The sequence below is a fragment of the Berghia stephanieae genome, chromosome 15, assembly GCF_034508935.2.
Source record: "Berghia stephanieae isolate SIO BIC M18660-M18661 chromosome 15, UCSD_Bste_1.3, whole genome shotgun sequence".
NCBI lineage: Eukaryota > Metazoa > Mollusca > Gastropoda > Nudibranchia > Aeolidiidae > Berghia > Berghia stephanieae.
The window spans coordinates 22,759,424-22,774,423 of record NC_088374.1 but is presented as its reverse complement, the minus strand read 5'-3'; the positions used below and the strand labels follow the sequence as shown (position 1 = coordinate 22,774,423).

General features: G+C 37.5%; 1 protein-coding gene and 1 long non-coding RNA gene across 8 annotated transcripts in view; one reads left to right on the top strand and one right to left on the bottom strand.

The window, feature by feature from the left end:
• The window catches only part of LOC144960853 (uncharacterized), a 339,688-nt gene that overhangs the window by 67,389 nt on the left and 257,299 nt on the right, over positions 1-15,000 (top strand). The gene's annotated exons all lie outside the window — the stretch shown is intronic.
• On the bottom strand, positions 9,464-14,099 carry LOC144960666 (uncharacterized). 2 transcript variants are annotated; one of them, XR_013642913.1, is made up of 4 exons: positions 13,507-14,099; positions 11,487-11,563; positions 10,621-10,693; positions 9,464-9,553 (listed from the first exon to the last, which is right to left on the bottom strand). It is a non-coding gene; the product is annotated as an uncharacterized LOC144960666 (long non-coding RNA). The 2 variants fall into 2 exon arrangements; XR_013642912.1 differs by lacking the exon at positions 13,507-14,099 and having other exon boundaries at positions 11,487-12,086.

Sequence of the window (15,000 nt, the reverse complement as noted above, 5' to 3'; positions counted from 1 at the left end):
TACTCATAAACGTGGATGGCAAAAAATGATATCGAAGATATCAGTGTTGTAATTGGAATTCGATTCAATAGTCTGATGTCACTTCCGCCCCGCAACCAGCAGCTTGGTTCTAAGGTGATCAGAATGTATAAAAGTCAAAACATGATCAGATTTATATTGTTTTTCTCCTCTGGATACACTTTTATGCTGGTTGGAGAAGTATTTCATAAGGGCGTCCATCAGTCATTGTGGCGATAGTTTGGAACCAGTCACTAAGTTACTATGCGTCATTACGAGGGAAGTGACGTCACGACTGTTGAATCCTAATTACCAGTAGATTTTTGACCAATCAAAACAGGGAATTTGTGACACACCTTCACACGTGATCAGGCAACCAGAGTTGGTTGTTTATATAAACAATAACTTGAATGAAATCGACCTCTCTCTGATCATTGTTGTTGTTTTTATACCACCTGATGGGTAATTAGTTAGCATACGATTTTCTCCATCATTTTATTATAGATAGTATGCGCTTGGCGAAGAAGCTCATAACATTGCCACCCGGAAATATAAGGGACCAACACACAAAACTGTGTGTATCCATGAACGTTTATAGTCAGGTTAATACAGTTCAGTGAGCATTACTCATAAACGCGGATGGCAAAAAACAATAACAAAGACATGAGTGACGTAATCTTCGAACTATCTATACACATCGCTTTCTGTGTTTGTTCTATAGATAGAATAAAGTTGACGTCACTCAGGTATTTGTTATTGCTTTTTGTCATCCACGTTTATGAGTAATTCTCACTCAAATGTATTAACCAAACTATAAACGTCCGAGGTTACACCTAGATTTGTGTGTTGGTCCGTTATACTTCCGGATGGCAGTGTTGTGATCTTCTTAGCCAAGCGCATACTATCTATTGATCAAGCGGTAGAACAGTGGGTGTCTTAATTAAACACATACCATCAAACGTAAAATCTGTGTAGTTTGCTGTGTCTACCAATCACTGCCAATGTTTACATTATGACGGTTGTCCGAGAGGCGTGGTTATCTATCTGTCTATAGATAGTATGCAGATGACGTCACTCAGGCCTTTGTTATTGTTTTTGCCATCCGCGTTTGTGAGTTGTTCTCACTAAACTGTATTAACCAGACTATAAAAGTTCATGGTTACACAGAGTTTGTGTGTTGGTCCGTTATACTTCCGGATGGCAATGTTGTGAACTCCTTGGCCAACCGCATTCTATCTATTCTCTCGAACCACCGCATAATAGTGTCCCATTACAACACGGTTAAAACAAGCCCTTATTCGCGTCCGCTTATCAGACCTGAAAATATATGCACGCCGTTTGTGACTCATGAAATCAATTCGTGACAAACCCTTCTCAAAACGGTATTATGTCATAATGGGGATGAATCGGTATCCTAAAAGTGAAAAGGCCTATAGATAGTTCGAAGATGACGTCACTCGGGTCTTTTTCTTGTTTTTTGCCTACCGCGTTTATGAGTAATGCTCACTGAACTGTATTAACCTGACTATAAACGTTCATGGATACACACAGTTTTGTGTGTTGGTCCGTTATACTTCCGGCTCATAACATTGCCACCCAGAAGAATAACGGACCAACACACACACAAAACTATGTGTAACCTTGAACGTTTAATAGTATAATACGTTAAATACAATTTAGCGAGAACTACTCATAAACTCTGATCGCAAAAAGCAAAAACAAACACCTAAGTTAGTGACGTCATCTTCGAACTATCTATAGATAGAACGAAGATGACGTCACTCATATCTTTGTTATTGTTTTTCGCCATCCCTGTTTATGAGTAAATATCACTAAATTGTATTAACCAGACTATAAACGTTTAAGGTTACACATAGTTTTGAGTGTTGGCCCGTCATACTTCCTGATGGCAATGTTGTGAGCTTCTTAGCCAAGCGCATACTATCTTTAGACAGGCGTCATGTCTCGTTCTACATTAATTTTACGTGTTGCTGTTTGTCAGGAACCCGTTGTTAATCGCTTTGAGCACGTTTAGTGGATCTTGCTTTATATAAAAGCTCAATTTTTGGGGTTTTTTTTTAAATATTCAATTTCAGAGACCCTATGCATCCAAGCATAATGCCAGTTTGGATTTGAGCGTAGCCATCGTTATGTTATAGCCTGATACTGAAATCCAAAAGGACTGGCAGTTTGACGTCATTATTTGGTCAGTATCAGCGTAGCCATCGTTATGTTATAGCCTGACACTGAAATTCAAAAGGACTGGCAGTTTGACGTCATTATTTGGTCAGTATCAGCGTAGCCATCGTTATGTTATAGCCTGACACTGAAATCCAAAAGGACTGGCAGTTTAACGTCATTATTTGGTTTTTGCACCGCCTAGTGAGTTGTCGTTAGTAGAGCTCAAGGAAACAAGTTATTTCATTGGTTGAACTATTGAATACAACTCACGATTTGTTTTCTTTTGTGGTAAAAGACTGGCATTTTGACGTCATTTTTTGGTCAGCATCAGGCCATAACTTTACGAAGGTCACGGTTTGAGACCAAAGGTCACCGTTTATATTTCACAGTGCGCAGACAAAAAAAAAACCCGCCTTATTGAATTCTGAAAGACAAGCTGATTTTTGTACATTTTACATATGATAATAAATAGATACTCGTACATCCACAACGGTTGACACACCATCGTGCTGAAGACACACACACACACACACATACTTGTATGGCATGACTTGTCAGGACCATAATTTCACACATGACTTGTGGGTACCTCTATTTCCAGTGGGTTTAGGAAACATACAATACGTTGTATTGGTGGACAAAACAGCCGTCTATGATGGCAGGTGTCGTTTTTTAGAATACGTCAAATAACAAAGGTTTGACTAGAGTATGTTTGGGCCTCACTTTACACCATCATTGTAGGGACATTGTGTAGTCATTGTGAGGACTTGATGAGACAGGGCATTACTAGTGGGGACTCACTTGGTGTGTAAACTGTGCACATTTATTGCAAGGACCTGTGTAAACTGTGGCCATTACTTGCAGGGACCTTTGATGTGTCTACAGTAGACATTACTTCTAAGGACCTTTGAGAGTTTAAACTGTGGCCATTACTTGCAGGGACCTTTGATGTGTGTCTACAGTAGACATTACTTCTAGGGACCTTTGGGAGTTTAAAATGTGGCCATTACTAGCAGGAACCTTTGATGTGTGTCTACAGTAGACATTACTTCTAAGGACCTTGAGAATTAGATGCCCATCTATACGGAAAAGAATGTAAAAACAAAAGAAGAAATAGGACATTAAGATAGATCGGGATACTCCAAACAAAAATGTTCCTAACCTTAGGCTGTACCCGACTTGCATTACTATTGGCATATCATTTTTCTAGTCACTATGTCTGTATCAGAATGAAATGCAACCAAACATTCACTGCTCAGTAGATGATATCAGAACAATTCTGTCTTCATGAGGCTTTGAAATGATGACACTACAGGCCAGGTATCTACCAACTAAACTACCATATGGATCCTGATGTCAGATAACAATCTATCTTGTACACATTCGAATCATGTAGAACTGACCAAGTGAAAGTTCTCCCTCAATGCCAAGGGTAGGGTTCTGAACATTGACATATAATCATAAGGAGTATAAAGGGTGTTCAGTGGAATCCAGTCAAATCATCAAGACGGAAAAAATATGTTGATTTTAAATGAGGTTTGTTTATTCATAATCATAGCCAAATAATAATGCCAAATAATGATTAATAAAGATTTGAAGTTGATTCTGGGGAAATTTTAAAATTATCTTATTAAATACAGTGGAAACTCCCAATAACGACATTCTCTGGATAACGACATTCTCTGGATAACGACACAAATCTCTAGTCCCTAATCTTATACTTAAATTATGTTCGTAGTGAAAATAAAAACTCTGGATAGCGACATACTCCCAATAAAGACATAATCTTCCAGTCCCAAGCGATGTCGTTATTGGGAGTTTCCAATGTATATACCATGATAATTATCAGAAAAGAGTGAAAAGAGCCATACTATAACTGAGGGAAATATTGAATTCCAATCTTAATTAATTTCAAACGAAAGTCCTATGAGAGCAGGAAGACTCAAAAATTAGTAAGAGTATACATCTTGCTCTCTGAGGTGTAAGAAGGGATGACAAAAATTACTTTTTGCATTATTGATGGGATGCTGCTAGTCTATGCCACATAACTTTTCTGGACGTGTCTTAGTATTCAACGATGGTACCCATTTTTTTCTGGATAGAGAGGGCAGAAACAAAGACAGCTCTCATTGAAGCTAAATTCGGGTCCTAATGAATAGACAGTGCTCTACCGTTTGAGATGCTCGAACCCATATAACGAAAATACAACAAGAAATAGTCCATTCTTGACGATAAAGAAGCATAAACAATTTTTATACATAATGATGATATATGTGGCGGAAAAAACAAAACTTAATAAACTAACAGTGGTTTGAATTGTGTGTTCAAGAGCGCAAGCAAAAACATCTGAGGTGAGACCCTGAAAACCAAAGGAACAGATAGGTAATTTGCTAGCGCACCAGGGCGTATTTTTACAAACACATTAATCATTATTAAACAATTGGTAAAATTGACTCCATTTTAGCAAGTCAATGCATCTAATGTTTTATTGAATAAAATGGTATGCCAGAACGGGGAATGAAAATGTGACTTCTCAATAGTTTGATTAAGCCTAGATCTTAACTCGTCTAATAAGCAAAGATAATGACGTGGAAAAAGATAGAATCACAAAACATCACTTTATACAAGTTAACAAATGTCAAAATAGGAATGTTGGTCTAATTAACAGAAATGATTTTGATAACTATTCTGCAAATTGTTTTGGTTTAAGGACTATTTGGCTAAAATCACTTTCAGTTCATAGATACGAGTATAACGAGACAAAATAAAAAGTAATTTTGAATACTTTTGTGTTCATCTGGTTTTGACATTTTCCACAATATAATGGTCAGAGATAACATTATTATCATCAACAACAAATTGTCCTGTAATTGGACATATTATTATCAGTATCATTATTGAAAAAAAAATATGTTCATGTTTTCATATTGATTTTAAGTTGATGTCAAAAACAACATAGTATTGAAATTTTTATAAAGAGAGAGAGAGCGAGAAAGAAAAGAGAACGAGAGAGAGAGGAGGTCGGAGGAAAAAGTACTGATCACAAATTGCATAAGGTACCAATTAATTGAATTAACAACAAATGTCTGTACATCAAGGCGACAACAAGATAATGCTTAGTTTATGTACTACCGTACATACAATAACATAGGGAACAAATTTCTATACAAATTTCTTTTTTCTAGTTTGAACATTTTTTATAGTAATATTTGATTTGTCTCCAGGGTCTGTTTGCTAAGATTGGAGAATTTCTCATAGCATTTTCAATGTTTGCTTTGCCAGGCAATCTTTCTAAAAAGAAAAAATTCCCTAATTCCTTTTCAACAGCTTTTCTTTCTTCCTCAGACCACCCTTTCCTTTCTTTATTCACTACTCTGTTTGTGATTTTCTTTGATTTATGAGATTCTCTAACAGTATCAGCCTCCTGACAGTTTTCAGTGTATGGCATTATCGTCGTACTATCAGGGGTCATGCTGCTACATCCTGTGTCACCGCCTTGAACGCAGTCGTCAAGGTCATCCTCATCAGCACTTAATTCCTCTCCATCAATTGCTTCGTCTTCAGCAAATTCCAGCTCGTCTAGATTCTTTCCCTTACACTTGTCAATTTTTCCTTTCTCCAGTTGCAAGAGAATCTAACTTTAGCAAGTTGCATCGTGTCCTCTGGAAGACGATAGTATTCTTTATGAACAGACTTGTCATGCCCCATGAAGGCAGCCAATGCTTCCAGTTCATTCTCCTTCAAATCAAGCAGCTGACATATTGTTCCAATATGTTTTCTAAGTGCTGTAGATGTCAATAAGTCTGGCTGATCTGCTCCACATGCAGTGGCAAATTTCCTGAGAACATCTGAAGTTCTAAGTACATTTTCACCTTCACCGATAGCACCAAAAACATATGGGTTATTGTTAGCAAGCCCACTGGATTGTCTGAAATCGAGGAGCAAGTCAATACTATCCTTGTGAGATTTGGGTAGAAGAACTGGCACTCGTCTCCCTCGCTTTCCTCTAATTTCTACCCTTTCGAGTTGTTTGGCTAAGTTTCTTTCAAACTTACTCAAACTCTGCAGGATTTCCCCTTGTAGAGATTTTCCTGAAGCCAATCCATTCTGATAGTTTTCAATTTTCATTCTCTGCATCTCACCGCCTCTTCGTCTGTTAAAAAGAACCACCTGTGCTAGAGCAATCTCAGCTAAATTTCTCCACGTATTTGGGTTTGGGTGTTCACGCAATTGTGTTATTGCATCTGTTAACTTGGATTTAATGAAACAATATAAAAGCTGCACATCTTTTGCTAAAGGTAGTCTTCTTGCTGTGTTAAATCTTCTTTTGTGAAGAGTGTGCAGAGCTCTCGATGATATTTGATGTGACCAGTCAGAAGAATAAAGTTTGGTAAATGCTTCAGCCTGTTTCTCTAATAGAGTATCTCCTGATTGCAAAGCCTCTGATTTCAAAATGTCTGCACAGGCTTTTAAGGAATGGCCTAACTTTAAAGCAAGTGAAGGTATTTCATAAATTCCAGTGATGCAATTGTACTTTGCTAAAACTTTGACAACTTTGACAACAGTTGAAAATAACAGGGGTCAATGCACTGTGTAATATTTTCAATTTCACATTCGTTTTTCATTTCATTCAAAAAACGGCCAATTTCTCTCATTTTTTGTTTTATGTACTGGTATTGATGTGGCTGGTCTAAAAATTTAGAAAAAAGATTTTTCCCATACTGCAAAATGACACTGTCATGGCGACAAAGGAGGGAGATCCTATCGGAACTCATTGTGTTTAAAATCTTTTCTTCAAAATCACTATTATCGTCTTCCTGTTTACTTGAAAGTAAAAGAAAATTTGTATTTTTCTTTGAGCTTTTGGTTTCATTATTGAAGGCAGCACATTTTTTCTTGTGACGCCATAAATCCTTCCTTAGAAAAAGTCCAAAACATTTTTCACAGGTTGTAAAAGCCTCTAAGTTGTCAGTTATTGGTTGCCTTCTAGCCGGAATCAAAAAACCTTTTTTTGCATCTATCACTGTTTTGTTGTGTTTAAAATCCCCACGATGAAGCAATAACTGCAATTCCCTCTTTCTGTCCTTGGTACCTACTTTATGGGCTAAAGCTTTTGCCACTTCAATTTCCCCACTATGTACACTTTCTAAATGCCTAGCCATTTTAGCATAAAGTCTACCACAATACAAACAAGAATGTCGTTTGTCCCATTTTCTTTTACCCCCCGATCCTCCTGGCACCATTTTCTGCACAGTCATGTCATCTGCTTTCTGTGGAAGGTCAGCCTCCTGATCATCGAGCTGTGGGAGAGGGATGATGACAGACTCGCTACCACTTTCTACCTCACTCTCTGCAACACAAACTAGACTTGCAGTTGTAGGACTTCTTTGGTTTCATTGGGGTCTGAAAATGCAAAAATAAAAAACATGACTTCACTTGCTGTTGTGCAATTCAAAGTACTTATGCATACCATGTAGACCCCAAGTGTGTCGCAATAGCCGAGCGGATAAGCCATTGCACTGTGATATGGGAGATCTGGGTTCGAGTCCCACTTTTGGCACTGCAATTGAACCTTGGGAGAGGTTATTTGCACACACTGCCGCTGCTCTTACGACATATGGTTCACGGAAAACCAAAAAATCATTTCCCCTTCTCGGGGTGAAATATTTCACCAAAAAAAAGTGCTGTCTCAATTTTGTAGGTTAACATGACTGGTTACAACTGACTCATTTGGATAGAATAGTAGACTATCTCAAGGCATTTAAAAAAAAATCATTCTTGTCTTCATAAAACAATTTGGTAATAACCATGCAATACAACTAATGCTCAAGGCCATACATCTGTGGGGTTGCACCAGTGTTGTCACAGTATAAAATGAGTTACAAACAGGTTTCAAGGGATCAAAGTACGTACTATTATGGGTAAATTAGAGTATATTCCTGCTTATTGTATTTGGATTTTAAATCTAAAGCATCACAGGTTCTTATTTACCTTTGTCATCAGCATCCTCAGGATCGCTGTCTGTTTTGCAGCTAGAAGAACTCTCTCCTGAGCTTTCAGGGACATATTCGTCTTCACTGTCCATTTCTGAAATAAGATTGTAAGAGGGAATGATGCTTGCTTGTATCTTCAAAACAGTTTGTTGGGTTTAATTTTCAGGTTTTTAAGACATTTTTAACACAAAAAAGATATCAATTATCTAACATAATGTACAAGATTCTTCTAACTCAATACAGTGGGCACCGGATTCAACGAGGTCGCATTCAACGAGAAGTCGGATTCAACGAGGTATTCAGAAATCCCCGATTCCCGGCCCTATATTTTCTTAGTAAATAAAAACGCATCCAACGAGCATCCTAGCTCCTAAAGTCGCATTCAACGAGGTCATTTAGGCCAGACCATTGGCTTCAGGCCAGAGCAATGCTACCCACAGAGTGGCACAACTTTCATTTGAACGTCACTGTTTGCTTGCCTCCACAAAACGAACGTCTCATGTTGTCCAATGTGTAGTGCGTGGTTTACAGTAGTACGATGCTACTCAGCCGTGTGTCGTGTAGAATTTTATCTGGTAGGTATTCCTATGTGTAAGGCAAGAGGTGAGTCGGTCATAGACATGTAGTCCCTCTATGGAGTGGGTTGGTAGAAATTGTGAGGCGAGGAGAGGATGGGTAGGTGTATTTACTTCGATGAATGAGGAGATGCTGGCAGCAGACATGTGACGTGTAGTGCCATGGTTAGGTCATGCGCAGCTAAGATTTCATCACACAGACTTAGTGTTAATTGTGATGGTCTCAGTTTTGTATGAATAAAGGACAAGGGCTAATCTTATTAATAAAATACATGCATTGAAATGCAAAATTTTTTTTTTTTTAAATATGTAAATAAATAAAATTTTAAAATGAAAAGAAACAACCCCAGAAGAATCCCGGTGCCGTAATGTGCTCGTCAAGGAAGCTAAATCATAAATCTAACTTTTTCATACTGATTCATTATTTATATTCCTTGTTTAGGACAAAGTCACATTCAACAAGAGGTCGCATTCAACGAGGTCAGGGGCCCTGTCCCAAAGACCTCGTTGAATGCGACTTCCACTGTAAACAAATTGATACTCAAATTTGTGATATTTTAGTTAATTGTCCAATGCGTCATTCACTATTCCCCAAACAGCAACATTTTTAAAACGGAACATGATGTATCGCATATTTCTTCTGAAGACAGAATTAATTCGGCATTGTATTTGTATCTTTTCTATTTCACTAAAAACACCTCATCACAGGTTATTTACCTTCAGTATCCTCTGGATCGCTGTCTGTTTTGCAGCTAGAAGCACTCTCTCTTGGGCCTTCGGGGACATATTCGTCTTCACTGTCCTTTTCTGAAATGACCATGAAAAGTATATCAAAACATGTGTGCAAAATTGAAATGAAGTTTCTCTTTACTCCAGAGAAGCAAACATCAGATATATTGTAGATGTAATTCTCTAACCATATAGTCTGGTTATGTCTTTGAAAACTAACTTGGTTAGAGAATTAAATCAAGGAGATGAAAGTACAATAATCAAAACTCTTTTCTATAACTGACCCCCACCATCTTCATTTATGTTACAGACTAAATGAAAGAGCAATGCCATCATTCTAAACTCAATATTGTGAGAGGCAGAGGAAGAGAGAGAGAAAGAGAAAAAGAGAGAGATAAAAAGATTATTTCATTTCAAAATGCAGTATCTAAAAGAAAGGATATGATTTCTATGATAAGATTATCAACAATAATTTTTCATCTTTGTTGCAGAGCACTGCTGGTTGTTTGGCCTGGCAGTGAACTTTCTCATTAATGAGGGGAAAATAAGATATGTTTGGCTCACTCTATGACAACCCAGCTGGATTGTCCAAAGTTAATTAAGAACCGATGGAAAGTTGTTAGTGATAGACTATATGAAATGTAATAGTAATACACATTATTAGAAACCAAAATGAGCTACTATTAGGCCTGTAATGACTTACTTTCTTTTTCTTATCTTTAATGTGAGTAAACAGGCATTCAAATACGTAACTCCTTAAAGGACTTCATGCCAATAAGACCAGAGCCTAACCCTGTAGCTCGGAGCTGACTAGTAGCAATTTCTTGTTACGCTTTGGATAGGACACTGGTCTTTTGAAAAGTACTTTACACCCATTTCCAATAGGTCTAATGATATCCAGCTACCCACTTTCTGCTGGATAGGTAGGGGGATTGGAAAAAATTCTAATGTCTTTTTTGCCTGAACCTGGAATCAAACCCGGGATATCTGTGTGATAGGCCACAACTCTATCAACTGATCTCAAGGGACCCTCAATTGAGCATTTGAATGCCATGTAAAAGTTGACAAGCATTCAAGAGGTAATAATATTCCTTTTGGTTTGAGTGGTTAGAAAAGCAAAATGAAAATGATAAAATCAAACTTACTGCAATTACTGCCTATTTCTTCAGGAATTTGTCCACCACGACGAGGAGGCCTTAAGTTCGCACATCTCTGATTCTGGAACAGAAAATATATTAGAATAGAGGATTAGAAGTAGACTTATGCAGCTATATATATGTGCATTCCAATCTGGCATCTCTCAAATGGCTCTACCCAGACTGACAGTCAACCAAAAAAAAAAGGTACATTGTTACACAAACATAATACTATCATCTGCATTTTTTGCTAAATAGGAGCCTAAAATTTGCCAAAAATAACGTCAAAATGTGCCAAAAGTGCCAAAATTTGCCAAAAAATTGCGGGGCAGAGTTAGACGTGATATGATATTTAACCCCTAAACTCCCCATAATCCTTGAAAAAATGTATGAAAATTAAATGGTTTCCAATTTTTTCCAACTTTACTTTTAGATAAAATGGTGTTTCAAATGAAATCTATTGCCCGTTATATCCTGACAAATAATATCATTAATTCCAGCTAAAAGTGAAAAAGAAATCACAAGAAAACGTTTTTTTTAGAAGAAAAAAAATGTCAAAAATCGGAAAATTTGCCAAACTTTGCCAATTTTGTGAAATTTGCGGAAGGGCCCGGAATTTGCGGCCGCAAAATATGCAGATGACAGATAATAGCATTAAACTATGAGCATACTTAAGAACGACAACTCAGAGCAAAAAAGGATCTTGTTTTAAACTAAAGCATAAACCTAGCCGAGTCATCTCAGCCAATTAGAAAAGGCTTCGGTCATAATACATATTCCATGAATCAAACAAAGCAGGTCTTTGAATAGATAATTATTAATTAATCAATGACTAGAAAACTATGTAACCTTCATATCATTAACAATGTAGTTACCTCAGTCTTGTCTTTTGCTTTATCATCCCAGAATCGGAAAGTAAAGAAAAAACTTCATTTGCAGTTTTCAACGGTTTCTGAAAAAAAGAAACAATACAAATACATAAACTTTTATCAAAGAAAAAAAAATGTAGTGAGTGGTTGACTTTAGCCATGTAAAAAACATTTATTATACTCCAATTTGGAGGCTTGCATTTTAAAAACTCATCCCTCGTCAATTACAACAGTGGCAATTACAAATAAGTAAACCAACTAAGTAACCAGAAGAAATTAAAAACACATAGATCAGCAGATGAATCATAAATGATTCAAAGTCTACGTAGCCAAGAACTGTCAGTGTCTTAGTCTTAGTGTAGGCTACCCAGCCTACTGCAGACTGCATAGGAATTGTTAATTTTTTTTTCTTTTGATATTAGGGTTTGCAACAAGTAAAGGCATGTTTTAGAAGGTACTTTGATACCTGCATGACTCAAAAATGGGCACCTGAAATAGGGCCTGTGGCTGTGACCTTATTTTTTATTTTTTGATAGCTTCTTCTTTCTTTCTTATTTATAAATATGGATTTTCACGATGTTTGTGTCACATGCAGCTAGGCTTAGAAACTTGATAGGCCAGTCAGCGCCGATCACAAGTCTGACGTCATGGGGATTTCCTTGGCTGCTGGAAATGTCAAGTTCGCGACCAGCGTGTCCAAGATTTCGAGCGTGTCCTTTCAGACTGGGGATTTCATTCGGCATCGTGTGTAGTTTGTGTGTGTGTGTGCATGACTTTTTTCGTTTTCTTTTCAAAACGGGGCCTGATAGATATGGATGCCAAGTTGGATTATTGAAACCCAAAGTTCCCGTATTTTTTTTGTTTGTCGCCTCTTGCTTTTCGTTTTATACTAGGAGTTTGTGTATACTTCTTCACCTGAGTCGCACCGCAACTATTATTTTATACAGCTGCCATTTTTGGAATTTTCATTAAAAGGCAGCAGTTGTGACGCTTAGTTGCGACTGAATCGTATCGTTCTTGCGGCTGTTTTCAAAACTGCTTTTTCACACCATTTCATAAAGAAGCAGGAGTGAGTCGCAACACAACTATTACTTTTTATACAGCTGCCATTTTTGGAATTTTCAATAAAAGCGCAGCAGTTGTGATTTTTTTTGACAACGGCTTCCTTTTACGGCTTTAATTTCACATAACCGCATCTGACTATAGTCATTCTCCCGACACGCTTTTTTTTTGCTGTATATGAAAATAGTAAAAATAGCAGCTATAAAAGGAGAGATTGTTGCGATCCGATGGCGTAATTGTAAAGCAACTCCTGCTTTATTGGGAAATGGTGTGAAAAAAGCAGCAAGCATGCATACCCCTGACGCCATTCATTCTTTCCTATATTTCATTACAATGTGACGGAAATAGATAAAAGTGGAGAATGCACACGATTTTTTTAGTGATACTGAAACTGATATTGATGTTAATGTAAATCGAATTTCGAGAAATTTAAGATAGGTACCAGATTTTGTTTTTGTACTAACTTTATTTCTACAGCATGGAATTTAAGTGGTATCACTGTTCTTGTGTTGCAATACCTTTCCAATGACGTATGTCTTGGTCTTGATTAATTTTGAATTATTTTTTTTTGTCAAGTTCAAACTCCGGTAGCACTGCTCACTGCACTGATGTGGGGAGAGAAATATCGACCCAAGAACATCGTGAATTGACTGGGAACCGCAACACTGCGATATTACTATTACCTGAATTTAAACTCTAAAAATAATAATAAGAGAAGGCAGCCCTCATTGCTAAGAATTTAACGCGGAAATCTTAACAATCGCCGATGCCGATAGCATAGCCATAGCGCAGAGCTCTAACTCTAGGCTGATGAAGTCGTAATTTAGTGATTTGTTTAGTTAGATTGGTAAGAGTAAGAATCCAAAAAATAATTTTAAGAGATCCGATCCCGAACAATTAAAACTAGACTTGCTTTTTATCCATATCAATAACTAATTAAAAGTGGGAAAAAAATATTTCTTACCCCTTTTTTACGTTGAAAAGTCCACATCTTCGCCTGTCAGTACAGTGTCAGCCGAGCGCAGCCATTGCAGACAAAAACTTCCGGTTGGCGTCTACCGTTTCAAACTCTTTTTCAGAAGAGCGGTACAAGACGCACACCAACGCAATTCAATATTTTCACACACCGTAAATTGTGTAAAATCCACACACACGTTTCAAGTAAAACGTCATTATGGGGACTTCGATGAAATTTGGTGAAATGGTTCAGGGCGTCAAAATGATGGTTTTAAACCAATACCATTATGGGGACCCGAGTGTAAGGCCCCACAATGACAAGGGGTCCTCAGAACGTTGGTGTGTAACCAGGTATTGGTCCCCATAAGTAATGCCATACAAGAACACACACACACACACACATACACACAAAAAAATCGTGTTTCGAAATTATATCCTGACATCAGCTGATGTTATAAATAGAATATCGTACGTATTTAATGTCACCCCCTGTCACAGACGAAGTTTCTTTACAAATTTAGAAATTCTGAGAACAACGAAATTTAAAAATAGTGACACAATTCTCAAAGATAAAATTCATGGAATCCCAACCACTGCATCCAAGTACAATGGAAAAGAAAGAGAATCGACTCAAAAGGGAAAACTTCATCGCCTTGGGACAAAAACTAGAGAGCGAATATAAAGTGACACCAAAGGAAGATATTGCCCAAATCAATGTCCCAAATCTCAAACCACCACCGTGGAAAAAGAAACAAAAATCCATAACCATCAACAAGAAAAACATTCGAAGCAATAATGACAATGCTCAAACCCTAAAGATGATCGATAAAAAATACCCAATGACCAACTGGATAAGAGTTTATACAGATGGCTCAGTTTCCGGCCCCCTCATGAATGGAGGTGCTGGTGCACTCATACACTGGACAGATAAAACAGAAACAAAAATATCTGTATCAGTGGGTTCAATGTGCACAAGTACTAAAACTGAAGAAAAAGCCATCCTCAATGCAACAAAAGAACTATCCAGAGATCACAGAATATACGGGAAAAATGTGGTTTACTTGACAGACTCTGATGATGCTCTCCGGTCTATTGAAAATTACCAGGACTCTGAAGCCGCACACACTGTGGAGGCCCTTGAGGGCTTATCTGATAAAACAGGAAAAATTGTGCTGCAGTGGATTCCAAGTCATGTAGGTATATATGGAAATGAAATTGCCGATCAACTGGCCAAAGAAGGAGCCCAGAAGGAACAACCGAAGTCGTCAATCACTTACCATCAGCAAAAGAAAATAATAAAGCTAAAAATAGACAAAGAAAGGAATGACACACACCTAGAACACAACAAGCAGGATCCAATCCATGCCATTCAGCGAAGTAGCCAAGTCACTCTATTCCGCCTCCGAACAGGACACAATAGACTAAGAGGACATATGTTTACAAAGCTAGGTATTGGAACAACCCCTTATTGCCCATGTGGAACCGACCATGAAACCACTTT